Source organism: Lycium barbarum, chromosome 2 (genome assembly GCF_019175385.1).
Source record: "Lycium barbarum isolate Lr01 chromosome 2, ASM1917538v2, whole genome shotgun sequence".
NCBI lineage: Eukaryota > Viridiplantae > Streptophyta > Magnoliopsida > Solanales > Solanaceae > Lycium > Lycium barbarum.
Genome location: NC_083338.1, coordinates 92,655,240 through 92,674,578, shown reverse-complemented (window position 1 = coordinate 92,674,578; position 19,339 = coordinate 92,655,240).

Sequence of the window (19,339 nt, the reverse complement as noted above, 5' to 3'; positions counted from 1 at the left end):
AGTTCAAACCAAAGGTGGTGAAGATCGTGGAGACATTGATTACAGAGGCTACTACAGATATCCGTGCGGAGTTCCAGAAGAGGCATGAGGTATATCAGACTAGACTAGATAGTTTTGAGTCTAGATTGTTGACTAGAGAGCAGACCGCACCCGGTGGAGAGTCTGCTTCTTTGAGGAGTAAGTTGGAGTTGGAGAGTCTGAGGAAGGAGCTTGAGGCACTTAAAGTGCAAGGTACAGGAGACGCACCAGTTCCAGCACCACGTGCCACTTTGCCGAGTATCATTCATGTGTTGGATCTGAAGGAGTCTGAGGAGGAGGAGGATGCTGCGTCCCTTGTGCGGGGCAAAGGCAAGAGGGTCCATGAGACATCTGAGGATCCCGAGGAGCTGTCTAAGAGATTGAAGAAGATGAAGGACAAGTAGATGCAGCAGGCCATCCTTGAGTCCTTAGTTGAGCCACAACGCAGATCAGGCGAGTCCAGTAGTAAGCCGCCTGATGAGGCAGGCCAGTCTCTAGAGATGCACAGTGCCTAGGGCGTCTAGGTATGACTGTAAATATGTGTTTAGGAACCCCCCTCGGCTTTTATTTGCCAGAGTTCTTTTCCTGAGGGGTTTTTGTTGTCGAAACTGGCATGTTTAGGTTGCTTAGGTAGAATAGAGTAGTTTTGACTTAAATGGTAATACTTTAGTAACTTGCGGCATGCTAATTTTTGACTTTGAAAAAAAATATTGGAATCCCTAAAAATTTTGATGAATACTTTGGAATAACTATGAATTGAAAGGATTGGTTATTTTCATGACATGATAATTATGAGAGTATTAAGTACGTTGAATGCTTGCTTGGGATGTTGTGTTAAGCTGAATTTTGTTTCCATTGTGTGTTGTGAGTTTTAGTTTCGTTCACTTATTATGCTTGCAATCTAGAACTTACCCGAGTAGTCGTGTTTGCATTCTAAGGATGTGTTGGTTGTGAAATGATCCTAGGCCGTCTTTGCTTAATTGGAAACCCTTTCTAAATGCTTTTGTCCATACATGAATGAACAATAATCCCTAGTTATGACCAATTTTCTTTGACTAGCCATTAATGAGCCTTTACCCTTTCTTTGAATAATCCCATTCTTTGCACCAAAATCCCTCCTTGACATTATGAATGTGAAAAATGAGTAAGTTGGAGGTTGTTGGGTGAATTCTGTGAAGAATGAGGCTAAAAGCCTAAGTTGAGGGTGGAAGCGAAGTTATATGATGTAGGGTTCGGTATTGATACGCATAGTGTTGAAAAAAAATCTGGAAAATATCTGAAAAAAGAAGAAGTTATAAGTGTTAGTCCAATAAAGTCACACAGACCCTATAGGATAAAGTAAAGAAGCGAAATAAGAAAGGTGAATAAAAAAAAAAGAAAAAAAAAGTGTAGTGTTCAAGAAGGTCGAGCCACTATTGACCAAATATGCATCCTACCCGTCCCGAAGCCTACATTACAACCCTACAAAGTCCTAGAGTGATCATAACTAAGATGTCCAAAGATGAGAATATTGAAAATGAGGGCAAGCCTATGGTATGTGTAAGCGCAATCTATGAATTTCTTTGTGAGAGTGGGTGACTTCTCTTCTCCGTTATCTTAGTCCCTTTGTGATATGTGTGAGGGAAATTCATTGGTCTATGTGAGGTCTTTCAGATGAAATTATGAGCATTCCTAAAAAAGCAATGTTTGTGTGTATATTGATGTTGTTGATAATGTTATGACATGCATTGAAACTTCAGTGTGAGTTATAGTGTCCTGAGTATGAGTCGTGTTCTGATTTTGAAAGTTGAGATGGTAATTTGTGATAAACATGCATGCCTATAGTTCGAAGTTAAACCATTGTAGCCATTAGTACTCTGTTATATCTAGATGTTAGATCGAGTCGTTGTGTTGTATGACTTGCTTGAGGACAAGCAAAGACTTTAAGTCAGCGGTGTTGATGTGCCGGGAAATTATGGTACATCCAAGGCCTTTATACGAGAAGTTTTACATTTTTTAAAGCAAGTTAGTGTCAATTTAATGGGTTTTTAGTGTTTTTCATGTAATGGAGCAATTTTGGGATGAAAACTGTTAAAGTGCAAATCTTGGCCTTGATGATAAAATATTGGTCGTATTCTCAAATACGGGCCGTATTCCTTGGGCATATTTAAAGATAAGCAAAACCAGAAAGGCATGCTGAGAAGATGATGAAATACGAACAACTTTTACGGATCGTATTCCACTTTATAGTCCGTATTTCAAAGCGTATTTTAGCATTTGGGCACTTGGCAGAAAGTTGAAGTTTTACAAGTTGAAAGACGATCAAGTAGAATACGGACCGTAAATCAAAATAAGGTCCGTAATCCATGATGCTGCAGTTGCCCAGATCTTGAAGGAAAACCAAGGCGTAAAACCAGTTTACAGTCCATAATGTGAAATACGGACCGTATTTTATGTCGTCGGGGACCAAAATGTAATTTTGTAACTTTTACGTTTAAAAACCTATAAATAGTCCAATGTAGGGTTTTATTTTGAACCAGTTATTATTTTCTTGACTTTTGGCTTAGAACATTAAATACTCTCTTTACTTTGGAGATTCAAAACATCAATTCAAGTATTATCAATTCCTCTTTCCATCCAAAGTAAGCAATTATGAATTCTTCAATTTGTTGTTTCTTGTTCTTTGTCATGAGTAGCTAAATTCCCTTAATAGGGTTGTGAACCCAATGATGGGTAGTTTGTGATTGGGTTTGTGATTGATATACACATAATGGATTATTAGACTTTATTTATTCTTCATTCATAATTAATGGTTGCAAACATTGACTAAAGCCATAAATCTTGAGTTGTCTGGGAAAATAATTAGGGTTTGGTAAGAATAAATAACAAGAATTCAAAGCTTTAAACTTTGTTTAATAAATTCACTTAGGAATAAGAAGAATTTACTTGGCACAATTAACCATTCTTCAATATTCACTTTCTTATATTAGGAGAATCATAGAAATAGATAATCTTTATTTATTGGGAAATAGTTGAGATTCATATAGAGGTTAAGTGCATTCATATAATGATCCATTAGAAGTATATCAAGATCAATATACATAACCATACACCTTATCGAAAGGGGACACAACCTTGGTTTCTTTTACCATAAATTACAATCCAAAGAAATTAGTTAGCCATTAGTCATAAACAACCAACTTTTACAAAAATCATCGGATCAAGACATTAGACCTAAATTAAGCATTCTAGGAGTTTAGTAACCGTTTCACACCATATTCCCTATGGGATTCGACCCCAACCTTGTTGGGTTACTATATTTGACAATGTCCATGTTATGCCATTAAAAGGTGTAATTTGAGTGTATCAGTGCGCTCAGCTTGTCCATCAGTCTGGGGGTTAAATGTTGTGCTAAGACTCACCTGAGTCCCCAAACCCTGTTGAAAAGACTTCCAGAAGTTAGTTGTAAACTACGCACCTCTGTTAGAGATAATGGCTACCGGAATACCATGAAGTCGTACTATCTCCTTGATATAAAGCTTCGCATAATCGTCAGCTGAGTACGTAATTTTAACCAGCAGAAAATGAGCTAACATTTTGAGTCTATCTACAATTACCCACATGGAATCATACTTACGCTGAGAACGAGGCAAGCCTGTAATGAAATCCATATTAATTATTTTCCATTTCCAAGTCGGAATCTCCATAGCTTGTAGCAATCCACCAAGCTTTTGATGCTCGATCTTCACCTACTGACAGTTAGGGAATTGAGCTACGAATTTTGCTATGTCTTTCATCATTCCATCCCACCAATAAATTGACTTAATATCATGATACATCTTTGTCTCTCCTAGATGAACAAAATAAAGTGAATAATAGGCTTCTTTCAATATCTGGCGGCGTAACCCTGCAATATTAGGAACACACAATTTGTCTTGGTATCTAAGAACTCCATCAACAGGAATCTCAAATGGTGACTTCTTCTTCTGAGGGAATGTATCCCTATAATGAATTAGCATAAGATCCTCATACTAGTGCTCTTTCACCTCAACTACTAAAGATGAGACAGCTGAACCCGGGATAGGTACTCCTGTATTACTTGAGCCCATCAAGCTAACTCCTAGGTTGGCTAGCTATTGAAGCTCGCGAGCTAACTTCCTATTATCTGGCTGAACATCAAATAAACTACCAGAGCAACAGCTACTACATTCGCCTTTCCAGGATGATATAAAATACTAACATCATAATCTTTCAATAACTCCAACCATAGCGTTTGCTGCAAATTCAACTCCTTCTGCTTGAAAATATACTGGAGACTCTTATGGTCTGCATAAATATCAACATGAACGCCATAAAAATAATGCCTCCACATTTTAAACGCATGAATCACCGCATCCAATTCTTGATTATGGGTTGGGTAGTTTTTCTCATGTTTCTTCAACTGTCTTAAAGCATAAGCAATAACTTTATCGTGTTGCATAAGTACACAACCCAGTCCAATGCTTGAGGCATCATAATAGACAACATAGCCCTCTGATCCTTTTGGAAGTGTTAGAACCGGGGCCTAAGTCAATTGTTATAGCCCGCATTTTGAACGTTCAGATAGTTTGAGGTAATCGCGGGGAGTTAAGGAAGTGACTATTTCTCAAGGTTATTTTAAATATGAATGGACTATGAATATTGTTTATGGGTATTATTAGCACGGAATTATTGAGAAATATTAAGGGTGAAGGAAGAAATTCATGAAATGACTCAAGGTAATCACGCAAAGGTCTAAGGGCAAAATGGTAATTTCACAAGGCCTTCATGAAAAGGCCATGTTGGCCAATTGATTTAGACCATAAAAAGGGGACATGAGATTATATTATATTGCAAGACATGCACATGTGGGCAAAAGTTGACCAAGTCAAGAGACTATGCAAATTTGAAGCCTTAAAGGATAATCTTGAACAATTTAAAGAAATTAGTGGAAAATAGGGGGCACATGACCGGCCATGTGCCCATTTGTGTGTATAAATGTGTTCAAGTCTTGCAAAAGAAGACTAATTTACTACTCTACAATTCAAGAAGGTTCAAGAAGGAAAACTTGAAGGACAAAGGCAAGCAAGATTCGGCCATAGTAAGATCCACAAGGAAAAAATTGATAAAATTCTTCCAAAAATCATTTCCTACTAAGTGGAGGGTGCTTAACAAGGTAGAGTTGTTGTTGGAGCAAGAAAGATTCAAAATCATATAAGTTGCCAAGAGATAAGCAAGTGAGAAGTTGAAGAACAAAGGTAAATTCTAACCTTGTTTTATGTGTTATACATGGGTTATATGTGTTGTAGTATGCAAAAATGGATGAAATTCATGAAGGAGATAAATATAGTATATGGCCGTGTACATATATGTATGTGTAGGAGCCATGCTTCAATTGTTTTAACTAGTGTTTGGTTGTTATTGTTGTGAATGATATGTGGAAAATGGAAATTGAATGAGTTTGGAGAATATTGATGTTGTGTTGTGGCCGTGAGGTATATGGTGTGTGTATGGCCGTGTATATTGTATGTATAGTAGTGTATATGTGTTGAAGCATGAAGAAATGGTAAGCAAGTGCTAGTTAGTATTTTGGTTGTTGTGTTGATTGATAATGGTGGCCGAATGTAGTGTTGTTGTGTTGGACTATCGAATTGATTTTTATGTAGTGTTTGATTGTTGTTATCATGGATTCAATAATAAAAATGAAGTTGTAATCATCGTAGATTTCATATCGCAAATAAAGGTTTGATAACTTTGGAAGTATTGATAATTGGGAGATTATGTATATTGAAGGAAATATGTGAATTGTTAGTGCGATTGTTGAGTTATGTTAATAGTTTGGCCGGGTTTGAATTCCCGGATTGTGTTTGATGAGGATTTGACTAAATTGAATGTCGAGGATGGTATATTTACAGGGGAAATGCTGCCGAAATTTCGGTAGCAAAAATGTTTCCTTAAGGTTTTGACTCTAAGTATACTAATGGAAGTTTTGGTAAAAATGACCAATTCGCAGATTTTGACGAAATTGTGACGTGAATTTGGAATAGCTAAAGGAGCGGAAAGAGGTATGTAAGGCTTCACCCTTCTTTCTATGGCATGTCTTAGTTGTAATAGGTTGGGTACGAGCCTCGGGGACAACTCGGTTCCCCGGAATCCGCACCTAAAGTTTTCCACTTTTTGTTCAATAGAATTGAAATAGAAAGTGTGCCAATTGTTGGAAAAACCTCCTACGCCCTTAGAACTTGTATAAATGGGACCCGATTACCCTAAGACCCTCACAAGTAACGCTATGACACATAACATACGTAAATCGTATACGCTACCTCATCCGGCCAGAGGTGGGCCCGTTACCCCCGGATTTTCCTATAGTCTCGGTTGACTTATTTGAAGCGAATCCAAAGGGGGCCTTTGATCTCGATGTCGTCGCTAATGATAAGTACTATGACCACTCTAACGAGAATGCTTCTACGGTGATAATGATAATGACAATGTTAGACGAGAGAGTGTACTTACGATCAGTACGACCGGAACGACTCTATGACTAAGCTAAGTATCTTATGTAAACAATGAAAGTGATAAACTAATTTTTGAATCGTATTTATATTTCCTAGCTATAACTTAATTTTCTAAGACTCCAACGCCTATGACTGTCACCTATAATTCCCACGATTTCATTCTACGGTTACCGTAATATTATTCTTCGTTGATAGTCTCGCCTTAAAATACTTGTTCCTTCAAGGTGAGACGGAGTTATCACTAGCATTCCATGATGTAATCGGAGGTCACCGACCTTACGTCGCTCCGATGAATACATGATTTTTTTTCTTCCTTGGGCTCCCTTGTGTGCTTATATGATATATATATATATATAAAACATGTATATGTATATAAGATATGTATAAGTATATGAAATACGTATATGTATATAAGATAAGTAAATGTATATAAGACATGTATATGTATACAAGCTATGTATATGAACCTGGGCTGGGGGGAAAGGGATACATAGGGGAAAGGGAAGGGAAATATGTTTCGCTGCCACCTGATCAGCTGGATTATCATCCCGGACGCGGGGTGCCCGGACGCGGGATATATGGGTGAGCCGGTACATATCGGCGCTATGTGGGTGAGCCGACATTGTTCGGCGCTATGATATGACCTACTATGTCAAGACCAGACATGCTATGATAAGATATGCTATGACATGCTATGCTACGATATGATATGCTATGATATGCCACGACATGACATGATATGACAAGCTATGCTATGATATGATACGCTATGACATGCTATGCTATGGTAAGACATGCTATGACACGCTATGCTATGACACGACACGCCATAACATGCTATGCTATGACACGATATACTATAACGCGACATGCTACGACAAGACAAGATAAGATATGATACGATACGATACGATATGATAATACATGACATGATAATAGTTCTATTTTCTATGTCCTATGACTACATGACGTTATTCATCATACACTATGTTATTGCTTGTGTTATCTTCCATGTCTTACATACTCGGTACACTATTCGTACTGACGTCCCTTCTTGTGGACGCTGCGTTTCATGCCGCGCAGGTCAGCAGACAGGTGGACTTGATCTTTAGGAGTTTACCAGCAGTACTCTACAGTGCTCCAGTTGTTCCGGAGCTTCACTTCAGTGGTACTATTTTGTATATGTACATTCGGGCACGATAGTACTCGGCCCTTTCTATGTATAAGTATACTATGTCTAGAGGCTCGTAGACAGCTATGTACAGTCAGTCAGGTACAGCTAAATATATGATGTTTGGCATGATAATGCTGTTGTATAAAGTGTTAACGAAGTTTACTAGTCTATGTTCATAATGACGCTGCTAATGTTAATGTTCATTAATGTTCAAAAAAAAAAAAAAATATGGCTCTGTTTATACATGATAGATAAGGGGTGCTCGGTACAAGTATCGGGTACTCGTCACGGCCCCTAGTTGGGTCGTGACAGAAGTGGTATCAGAGCAGTTCGGTCCTAGGGGTATGTCTACGAGCCGTGTCCAGTAGAGTCTTGTTTATGGGTGTGTAGCGCGCCACACTTATAGACGGGAGGCTACAGGGCATTTAGGAAATGTGACCTTCTTTGCATTCTAAGATCGTGCGATAGAGCTATGCTACCAGGCTTCCACATTCCTTTCCTAATCCTACGTTATGGTTCCAGTAATGCCGCCGAAGAAAAAGGCTACGATGGCCGAGAAAGCCAAGAGAGTGGCGGCCAGCAGAGTTGAACGGGAGCTAGAAGAAGAAGAATCTCATAATGAGGCTCCCCCTCAGACCGTTCCTGCTCCCCATGCACCAGCAGAGCAGGGAAGAGTTCCAGCTCCAGCCCCCGCACCCCCAGTTCCACCGCCAGCAGCTCCGGGCCAGCAGATGGCAGAGGCCATCCAGTTATTGACCCAGTTAGTTGCCGCACAAGCTCAGCGGCAAGATATAGACACGGGAGACAGGGCGGTAAGCGCAAGGGCCCGAGACTTTATTACCCTGAAGCCGCCAGAGTTCTATGGATCAAAACCAGAGGAGGACCCGCAGAGTTTCATGGACGAGATGCTGAGGACTCTGAGAATTATACATGCTTCGGATACGGAGTCCGTGGAGTTGGCTTCATACAGGCTGCGGGATGTGGCAGTTCTGTGGTACGGTAACTGGATATCATCGAGGGGAGCAAATGCACCCCCTCCGGTTTGGCAGGAGTTCACTGAGGCATTCCTACGACATTTCCTACCGCCAGAGGTTCGACGGGCTCGAGCCGATATGTTCTTGAACCTGAGACAGGGAAATATGAGCGTTCGAGAATACAGCCTCCGTTTTAACTCATTAGCCAGGTATGCCCCAGCCATGATAGCTGATAGGGGAGATCATGTACACCGATTTGTGAGTGGGCTAGGGCCACATTTGGTGAAGGAATGCTTGACGGCTTCACTCCAGGATGGGATGACTATTACCCGCATCCAGGCCCACGCCCAAAATCTGGAGGAACAATATCAGCCACGGAGAGAGGAGCGTTATCCGGATAGGGGTCCCAGAAAAAGGGGCAGGTTTTCCAGGACTAGGAGCGAGTACAGAGGGGGACAGGCACAGGGGCAATTCAGGTACTCAGACCAACCGGCGGCCAGTGCACCTCCTCGAATTGCGGATAGGAGATTTGACCGTTCTAATGATTCGGGAGCGGGTCAGGGCACTAGAGCTTCAGGATCCCAGTATAGGGATGATTCTGGCAGGATGATGCCACCCCCGCCACGGTGTACTCGGTGTGGCAGGCCACACTCGGGACAGTGTTACCGGGACACAGGTGCATGTTATGCTTGCGGATGGACCGACCATTTGATGCGAGATTGTCCGCTAAGGAATGAGGGAAGCAGAGTCCAGCCTGCCGGATCAGCTGTGGATTCGTCACCGTCCGTGCGCCCTCCGGGACAGGCCTTCCAGGCTCCAGCAAGTCGTGGCCGAGGCAGAGGAGGGACGCCTAGCTCAGCCGGTCCTTCACGCCGCATATATGCATTGACAGGGCGGCAGGATACTGGACCTTCCACCGACGCGGCCACAGGTACACTTCCGGCATCTTTTCTATAATATATGGGAGTTAAATTGAATTGGATTTTTCTTTATCTTGCACCGTCCCGTGTATTGCGGAACATATAAAGAATTCGGGAAAATTCAGGACAAAAGCAACCGTACACACGAGTAAAAAGTGAACATTAGTGACCTCGAAGGCTAAAATAGTCATTAAAAGAGAAATATGCGCTATGAGTGCGTTCGAACATTGCCGAGACCCCAACCTGCCCCACATTATGTGATGTAGGCAGTACGGTGAAGCGGAAGTAAAAATACTAACACCGAGACACTGAAATGCATTAAAGTTTCTAGGTTAAGCGTGCTCAGGTGGGAGTAATTCCACGATGGGTGACCCCTGGGAAATATGCTGAAAATTTCGTAAATGTGAAAACAAGAGGCGAGTGTAAGAGTAGGCAGGTCAAAGTAAATTGGGGTGTGGAAAGTGGTTAGAAACCCCATACGAGTCATATAGGCCGAGACGGACTAAACTAACAAGAAAGGGGGAGCCATGACAACAGAAAGCTTTGGGAACGAAGGAGAAAAGTACAGATGTCACAGGGTGAGACCGATATTAAGTCCACACTATCTAATGCAAGGAATTCATGATAAGGCGGTGTGCGGGAACATGTCTAGTGAGGGGATAGACGCGGCAGACGCCACGAAGGAGGAATTACAACTGTGAAGATCGCAAAGAGGGCAACCTAAGCTCCTAAGGTGGACATGTTAAGTGACATGAGGCATCTACAAAGGAGACCTCCCCCGAAGTACTATACTATGTATGAGGCCAGTTTAACATTCGAGGACGAATGTTCTAAAGGGAGGGAGGATGTTATAGCCCGCATTTTGAACGTTCAGATAGTTTGAGGTAATCGCGGGGAGTTAAGGAAGTGACTATTTCTCAAGGTTATTTTAAATATGAATGGACTATGAATATTGTTTATGGGTATTATTAGCACGGAATTATTGAGAAATATTAAGGGTGAAGGAAGAAATTCATGAAATGACTCAAGGTAATCACGCAAAGGTCTAAGGGCAAAATGGTAATTTCAAAAGGCCTTCATGAAAAGGCCATGTTGGCCAATTGATTTAGACCATAAAAAGGGGACATGAGATTATATTATATTGCAAGACATGCACATGTGGGCAAAAGTTGACCAAGTCAAGAGACTATGCAAATTTGAAGCCTTAAAGGATAATCTTGAACAATTTAAAGAAATTAGTGGAAAATAGGGGGCACATGACCGGCCATGTGCCCATTTGTGTGTATAAATGTGTTCAAGTCTTGCAAAAGAAGACTAATTTACTACTCTACAATTCAAGAAGGTTCAAGAAGGAAAACTTGAAGGACAAAGGCAAGCAAGATTCGGCCATAGTAAGATCCACAAGGAAAAAATTGATAAAATTCTTCCAAAAATCATTTCCTACTAAGTGGAGGGTGCTTAACAAGGTAGAGTTGTTGTTGGAGCAAGAAAGATTCAAAATCATATAAGTTGCCAAGAGATAAGCAAGTCAGAAGTTGAAGAACAAAGGTAAATTCTAACCTTGTTTTATGTGTTATACATGGGTTATATGTGTTGTAGTATGCAAAAATGGATGAAATTCATGAAGGAGATAAATATAGTATATGGCCGTGTACATATATGTATGTGTAGGAGCCATGCTTCAATTGTTTTAACTAGTGTTTGGTTGTTATTGTTGTGAATGATATGTGGAAAATGGAAATTGAATGAGTTTGGAGAATATTGATGTTGTGTTGTGGCCGTGAGGTATATGGTGTGTGTATGGCCGTGTATATTGTATGTATAGTAGTGTATATGTGTTGAAGCATGAAGAAATGGTAAGCAAGTGCTAGTTAGTATTTTGGTTGTTGTGTTGATTGATAATGGTGGCCGAATGTAGTGTTGTTGTGTTGGACTATCGAATTGATTTTTATGTAGTGTTTGATTGTTGTTATCATGGATTCAATAATAAAAATGAAGTTGTAATCATCGTAGATTTCATATCGCAAATAAAGGTTTGATAACTTTGGAAGTATTGATAATTGGGAGATTATGTATATTGAAGGAAATATGTGAATTGTTAGTGCGATTGTTGAGTTATGTTAATAGTTTGGCCGGGTTTGAATTCCCGGATTGTGTTTGATGAGGATTTGACTAAATTGAATGTCGAGGATGGTATATTTACAGGGGAAATGCTGCCAAAATTTCGGTAGCAAAAATGTTTCCTTAAGGTTTTGACTCTAAGTATACTAATGGAAGTTTTGGTAAAAATGACCAATTCGCAGATTTTGACGAAATTGTGACGTGAATTTGGAATAGCTAAAGGAGCGGAAAGAGGTATGTAAGGCTTCACCCTTCTTTCTATGGCATGTCTTAGTTGTAATAGGTTGGGTACGAGCCTCGGGGACAACTCGGTTCCCCGGAATCCGCACCTAAAGTTTTCCACTTTTTGTTCAATAGAATTGAAATAGAAAGTGTGCCAATTGTTGGAAAAACCTCCTACGCCCTTAGAACTTGTATAAATGGGACCCGATTACCCTAAGACCCTCACAAGTAACGCTATGACACATAACATACGTAAATCGTATACGCTACCTCATCCGGCCAGAGGTGGGCCCGTTACCCCCGGATTTTCCTATAGTCTCGGTTGACTTATTTGAAGCGAATCCAAAGGGGGCCTTTGATCTCGATGTCGTCGCTAATGATAAGTACTATGACCACTCTAACGAGAATGCTTCTACGGTGATAATGATAATGACAATGTTAGACGAGAGAGTGTACTTACGATCAGTACGACCGGAACGACTCTATGACTAAGCTAAGTATCTTATGTAAACAATGAAAGTGATAAACTAATTTTTGAATCGTATTTATATTTCCTAGCTATAACTTTATTTTCTAAGACTCCAACGCCTATGACTGTCACCTATAATTCCCACGATTTCATTCTACGGTTACCGTAATATTATTCTTCGTTGATAGTCTCGCCTTAAAATACTTGTTCCTTCAAGGTGAGACGGAGTTATCACTAGTATTCCATGATGTAATCGGAGGTCACCGACCTTACGTCGCTCCGATGAATACATGATTTTTTTTCTTCCTTGGGCTCCCTTGTGTGCTTATATGATATATATATATATATATAAAACATGTATATGTATATAAGATATGTATAAGTATATGAAATACGTATATGTATATAAGATAAGTAAATGTATATAAGACATGTATATGTATACAAGCTATGTATATGAACCTGGGCTGGGGGGAAAGGGATACATAGGGGAAAGGGAAGGGAAATATGTTTCGCTGCCACCTGATCAGCTGGATTATCATCCCGGACGCGGGGTGCCCGGACGCGGGATATATGGGTGAGCCGGTACATATCGGCGCTATGTGGGTGAGCCGACATTGTTCGGCGCTATGATATGACCTACTATGTCAAGACCAGACATGCTATGATACGATATGCTATGACATGCTATGCTACGATATGATATGCTATGATATGCCACGACATGACATGATATGACAAGCTATGCTATGATATGATACGCTATGACATGCTATGCTATGGTAAGACATGCTATGACACGCTATGCTATGACACGACACGCCATAACATGCTATGCTATGACACGATATACTATAACGCGACATGCTACGATAAGACAAGATAAGATATGATACGATACGATACGATATGATAATACATGACATGATAATAGTTCTATTTTCTATGTCCTATGACTCCATGACGTTATTCATCATACACTATGTTATTGCTTGTGTTATCTTCCATGTCTTACATACTCGGTACACTATTCGTACTGACGTCCCTTCTTGTGGACGCTGCGTTTCATGCCGCGCAGGTCAGCAGACAGGTGGACTTGATCTTTAGGAGTTTACCAGCAGTACTCTACAGTGCTCCAGTTGTTCCGGAGCTTCACTTCAGTGGTACTATTTTGTATATGTACATTCGGGCACGATAGTACTCGGCCCTTTCTATGTATAAGTATACTATGTCTAGAGGCTCGTAGACAGCTATGTACAGTCAGTCAGGTACAGCTAAATATATGATGTTTGGCATGATAATGCTGTTGTATAAAGTGTTAACGAAGTTTACTAGTCTATGTTCATAATGACGCTGCTAATGTTAATGTTCATTAATGTTCAAAAAAAAAAAAAAAATATGGCTCTGTTTATACATGATAGATAAGGGGTGCTCGGTACAAGTATCGGGTACTCGTCACGGCCCCTAGTTGGGTCGTGACATCAATCTATTCTTCAACTCTTGAAATCTGCGCTCACAAGCATCTGTCCATTGAAATATAGCTGCTTTCTGAGTCAGCATCGTTAGTGGTGCAGAGATGGAAGAAAAACCTTCTACAAATCTTCTGCAATAACCTGCCAAACCCAGAAAACTACGAACTTTAGTAGGTGTTGTAGATCTTGGCCAACTCTTCACAGCTTCAATCTTCTGTGTATCCACCCGAATACCATCAGCTGAAATAATATGCCCTAGAAAAGTTACCGAATTCAACCAGAACTCACATTTTGAGAACTTTGCGTATAACTTTCGAGCCTAAAGAATTATAAGGACAGCACGTAAATGATCTGCATGCTTTGCCTCTGATCAAGAATACACAAGAATATCATCGATTAACACAATCACAAACAAATCTAAGAAAGGCTTGAATACACTGTTAATCAAATCCATAAATACCGCTGGAGCGTTCGTTAACCCGAACGACATCACACGGAATTCAATGTGACCATATCTAGTTGTGAAGGCTGTCTTCGGAATATTTTTCTCCCTAACTCGCACCTGGTGGTACCCCGATCTCAAGTCTATCTTTAAGAATTATTTGGCACCCTGCAACTGATCAAATAAATCATCGATTCTTGGAAAGGGATACTTGTTCTTTATTATCACCTTATTCAACTGCCTGTAGTCAATACACATCCGTAGGGAGCCATCTTTCTTCCTAACAAATAACACAGGTGCTCCCCATGGCGACATACTAGGACTGATAAAGCCTTTCTCAAGCAAATCCTTCAACTGCTCCTTCAACTCCCTCAATTTTGCAGGAGCCATTCTATAAGGAGGAATAGATATTGGCTTAGTATCCAGTAATACATCAATGGCAAAATCAATCTCCCATTCTGGTGAGAAACCTGGAAGCTCGTCCGGGAATACCTCTGGAAACTCATTAATTACTAGAATAGATTGAAGAGTTGGCGGCTTTGCTTCTGTATCCTGAACCAAGACTAAATGATAAATGCATCCCTTAGCAATCATCTTTCTTGCCTTGAGATAGGAAATAAAACTACCTCTTGGAAATGCTGTATTACCTTTCCATTCTAGAACTGGCTCTCTTGGAAACTGGAAACGAACCATCTTCCTTCTACAATCAACATTTGCATAACAAGAAGCCAACCAATATATACCCATAATGACATCAAAATCTACCATATTTAGCTTAATTAGATTTTCCATGGTACGACGATCACAAACTATAACCACATAATTTCTATATATCCTACTAGCTATAACAGGGTCACCAACGAGTGTAGACACCTCAAAAGGTTCAATCGACTCATTTTTCACCCCAATCCGACCGACAATATAAGGAATAACATATGATAATGTAGATCCTGGATCAATCAATACATATACATTATGAGAAGATACTGATAATATACCAGTAACTACATCAGGTGAAGACTTGAGATCTTGTCGCCCAGCTAGTGGATAGATGCGGTTCTGAGGACCGCTCGAACTGGATGCTCCCCCTCTAACTCTACCACGGCCTACTGGTGTCTGTGAGCTCTTCCCTAAAGGGCGTACGGATGATGAAGAACCAGCTGCGGACCCTGTAGGCTGAACCATATCTCTACCACCTCTCGATGGACAGTCTCGCATCATATGGCCTGTCTGACCGCAGGCATAACAAGCATCTGAACCTAGGCAGCACTATCCCGAATGTATCTTACCACACTGAGTGCACCATGGTAAAGGTGGTCTCATCTGGCCGGAATCACAACTAAGAACCAGAGACTCTAGAACTCTGACCTGGTCTGGAATAAACAGGGCGCTCAAATCTCTTGTCTGCAAACCGCGAAGGTACACTAGCTGCTGAATGGCCTGAGTGCCTGGAATACTGCTGCCTCTGACCCCCTCCAAACCCATTAACAGCACCTGAGGATCTGGCCCTATTAGTATAACCCCTATCATGTTCTCTCTCACTCCTCCGCTGCTGCTGTCGCTCTTCAAGATTCTGGGCATGAGCCTGAATACGAGAAATATCCATACCTTCCTGAAGTGAGGCCGTCAAACAATCATCGATCAAATGTGGCCCAAAACCATTCACAAACTGGTGGACACGATCTCTTATATCAGCTACCATAGCTGGAGCGTACCTGGCCAAGGAATTAAAATGAAGGCTATAATCCTGGGCACTCATGCTACCCTGCCTGAGGTTTAGGAATCTATCAGCTCTGGCCCGTCGAACCTCTAGAGGCAAATAGTGTCAGAGAAAAGCATCTACAAACTCTTGCCATACCAATGGAGGTGCATTTACCCCTCTAGAAGATATCCAGGTACTATACCAATGAACAGCCACATCTCCCAATCTATAAGAGGCCAGCTCTACTAACTCAACATTCAAAGCATGCATTATCCGCAATGTCCTAACAATTTCATCTATGAAGTTCTACGGGTCCTCGTTTGGTTTTGACCCAAAGAATTCTGGAGGGTCCAAACTAATAAACTCACGGACTCTAGCGCTAACAACTCTATCACCATGACCCGTACCTTGCCGCGGAGCCTGAGCGGCTACTAACTGAGGCTGGAACTGAATGTCCTCCCTCATCTCATAGCCTGAGACATCCGGTAGAGGGACTGGGGGTACTAGAGCTGGAGTTGAGGCTCCTCTATACTCCTCTGGAGAGGATAGAGCAAGAGAGGACCGAGATGGAACCTCATTATGGGACTCACCGTTCTCCACATCTGTAGGTGTAACCGTTCAGTCCTCCTACCTACCGCCGACTTGCCTTCTGACGGATTCTTAGAAAGTTGTTCGACGGGCAGGTTGACGACCCGTCTTCTAGTCGACAATCTATCGACTTGACCGTTTAGTTTCTCTGCTGCATTACTCAGATTTTTTGGTTTATTTTACCTCTAATCTTCCGATACCTGTTGTACACAACTTAAACTCTCACATATGTGAGATAAGCATGTAGAATCTCTTATAACCTTGACAACAACCTCACTCACTAACTTCACGTCGGCCATCGTGCAGCGAAACTCAGTGCATAAAATGCGGGGTATAACACCTTGACTGCATAACTAACTTGAACATGAAATATAAATAATGACCAAACCCTGAATGAGATGGGGCTCACGAAAAGCTTATACGAGTCGCTCTTCAAGATTCTGGGCATGAGCCTGAATACGAGAAATATCCATACCTTCCTGAAGTGAGGCCGTCAAACAATCATCGATCAAATGTGGCCCAAAACCATTCACAAACTGGTGGACACGATCTCTTATATCAGCTACCATAGCTGGAGCGTACCTGGCCAAGGAATTAAAATGAAGGCTATAATCCTGGGAACTCATGCTACCCTGCCTGAGGTTTAGGAATCTATCAGCTCTGGCCCGTCGAACCTCTAGAGGCAAATAGTGTCAGAGAAAAGCATCTACAAACTCTTGCCATACCAATGGAGGTGCATTTACCCCTCTAGAAGATATCCAGGTACTATACCAATGAACAGCCACATCTCCCAATCTATAAGAGGCCAGCTCTACTAACTCAACATTCAAAGCATGCATTATCCGCAATGTCCTAACAATTTCATCTATGAAGTTCTACGGGTCCTCGTTTGGTTTTGACCCAAAGAATTCTGGAGGGTCCAAACTAATAAACTCACGGACTCTAGCGCTAACAACTCTATCACCATGACCCGTACCTTGCCGCGGAGCCTGAGCGGCTACTAACTGAGGCTGGAACTGAATGTCCTCCCTCATCTCATAGCCTGAGACATCCGGTAGAGGGACTGGGGGTACTAGAGCTGGAGTTGAGGCTCCTCTATACTCCTCTGGAGAGGATAGAGCAAGAGAGGACCGAGATGGAACCTCATTATGGGACTCACCGTTCTCCACATCTGTAGGTGTAACCGTTCAGTCCTCCTACCTACCGCCGACTTGCCTTCTGACGGATTCTTAGAAAGTTGTTCGACGGGCAGGTTGACGACCCGTCTTCTAGTCGACAATCTATCGACTTGACCGTTTAGTTTCTCTGCTGCATTACTCAGATTTTTTGGTTTATTTTACCTCTAATCTTCCGATACCTGTTGTACACAACTTAAACTCTCACATATGTGAGATAAGCATGTAGAATCTCTTATAACCTTGACAACAACCTCACTCACTAACTTCACGTCGGCCATCGTGCAGCGAAACTCAGTGCATAAAATGCGGGGTATAACACCTTGACTGCATATCTAACTTGAACATGAAATATAAATAATGACCAAACCCTGAATGAGATGGGGCTCACGAAAAGCTTATACGAGCAATTTCCTAACGAGCAGATCCGTTGTCCTGTAAATCAATAGCTGCATCGTGAAATGCAGGCCCCCGAGTAATAAAAGTGGACGTCAATACATTTGAATTGTAGTGGTATGTAAAGCAACTGAATGAAATAAACATGGCACATGAAATAATATAAATGAAACTGAAACTAAAACTACAAGTTGAACATGAGCATGAGCATCATCTGACATGAATAAATTTATAACATGAGTAAAAACCTTTTAAGTACATATGTATATCTGTATCTTGTGAGAGAGTCGTAGTATAACCGACAACATAGAATCACCACGTAGGTATTTGGAGTCTAGTACCTGGCCCGACCAGCAGAGCAATCCCATACCTTACCAGCGTATGAGATATGAGCATGACATAAAAGGATCCAATTCAATTGTGTGAAGGTGTCGTCCTAATTTGGGTGGATAGACCCTTACCCTATGTAGGCATACGTAGTTTCACGCTGTCTGAGCCTTCTCGGTAAATCTATGCTACTCCCAAAAACATGAAAATGGATATAGGTGGCATCTTGGTTTGTATAACATAACTTGTAAGTATGACTTGTAGACATGATTCATAAGCATGGCTTGTAAACATGATTTGTGAGTATAATATAGCATGAATATAAGTATATAGTGTAACTTTTATGAAAACATGGAAAGCATGGAAATTTTCATGAAAATAAGCATAATAGTACATATCTTGCATTTAAGAACCCATGGAATGCAAAGCATGGTGTTCATGGATTACAAACGAATTCCCAATAACCAAAATGGAATATCAAGAATACAATAAAGAATTATTAATACGATCATGGTATGTCATGTGATAGCAACCATGGAAGCTGAAATGTAATAAGGAGCAAATATGGTCACCACCAAGATTTGGGATGAATCTTCTTTAAGAGGGGGAAAATGATAATTGTCATGACCCAACCGGAGGGCCATGACGGGCACCCAAAACTAACCTACTGAGCACCTCTGAATATATTTCATCATTATCCTTTCAAGGCAGATCACAAAGATAGCTCATAGGTACGATAATCTGTAAGGGTATATGTCACAAGATAATGGCACATCTCCATACAATCATCACATCTGTGCCCATCATCTCAAGCTGGCTAAGCTGCA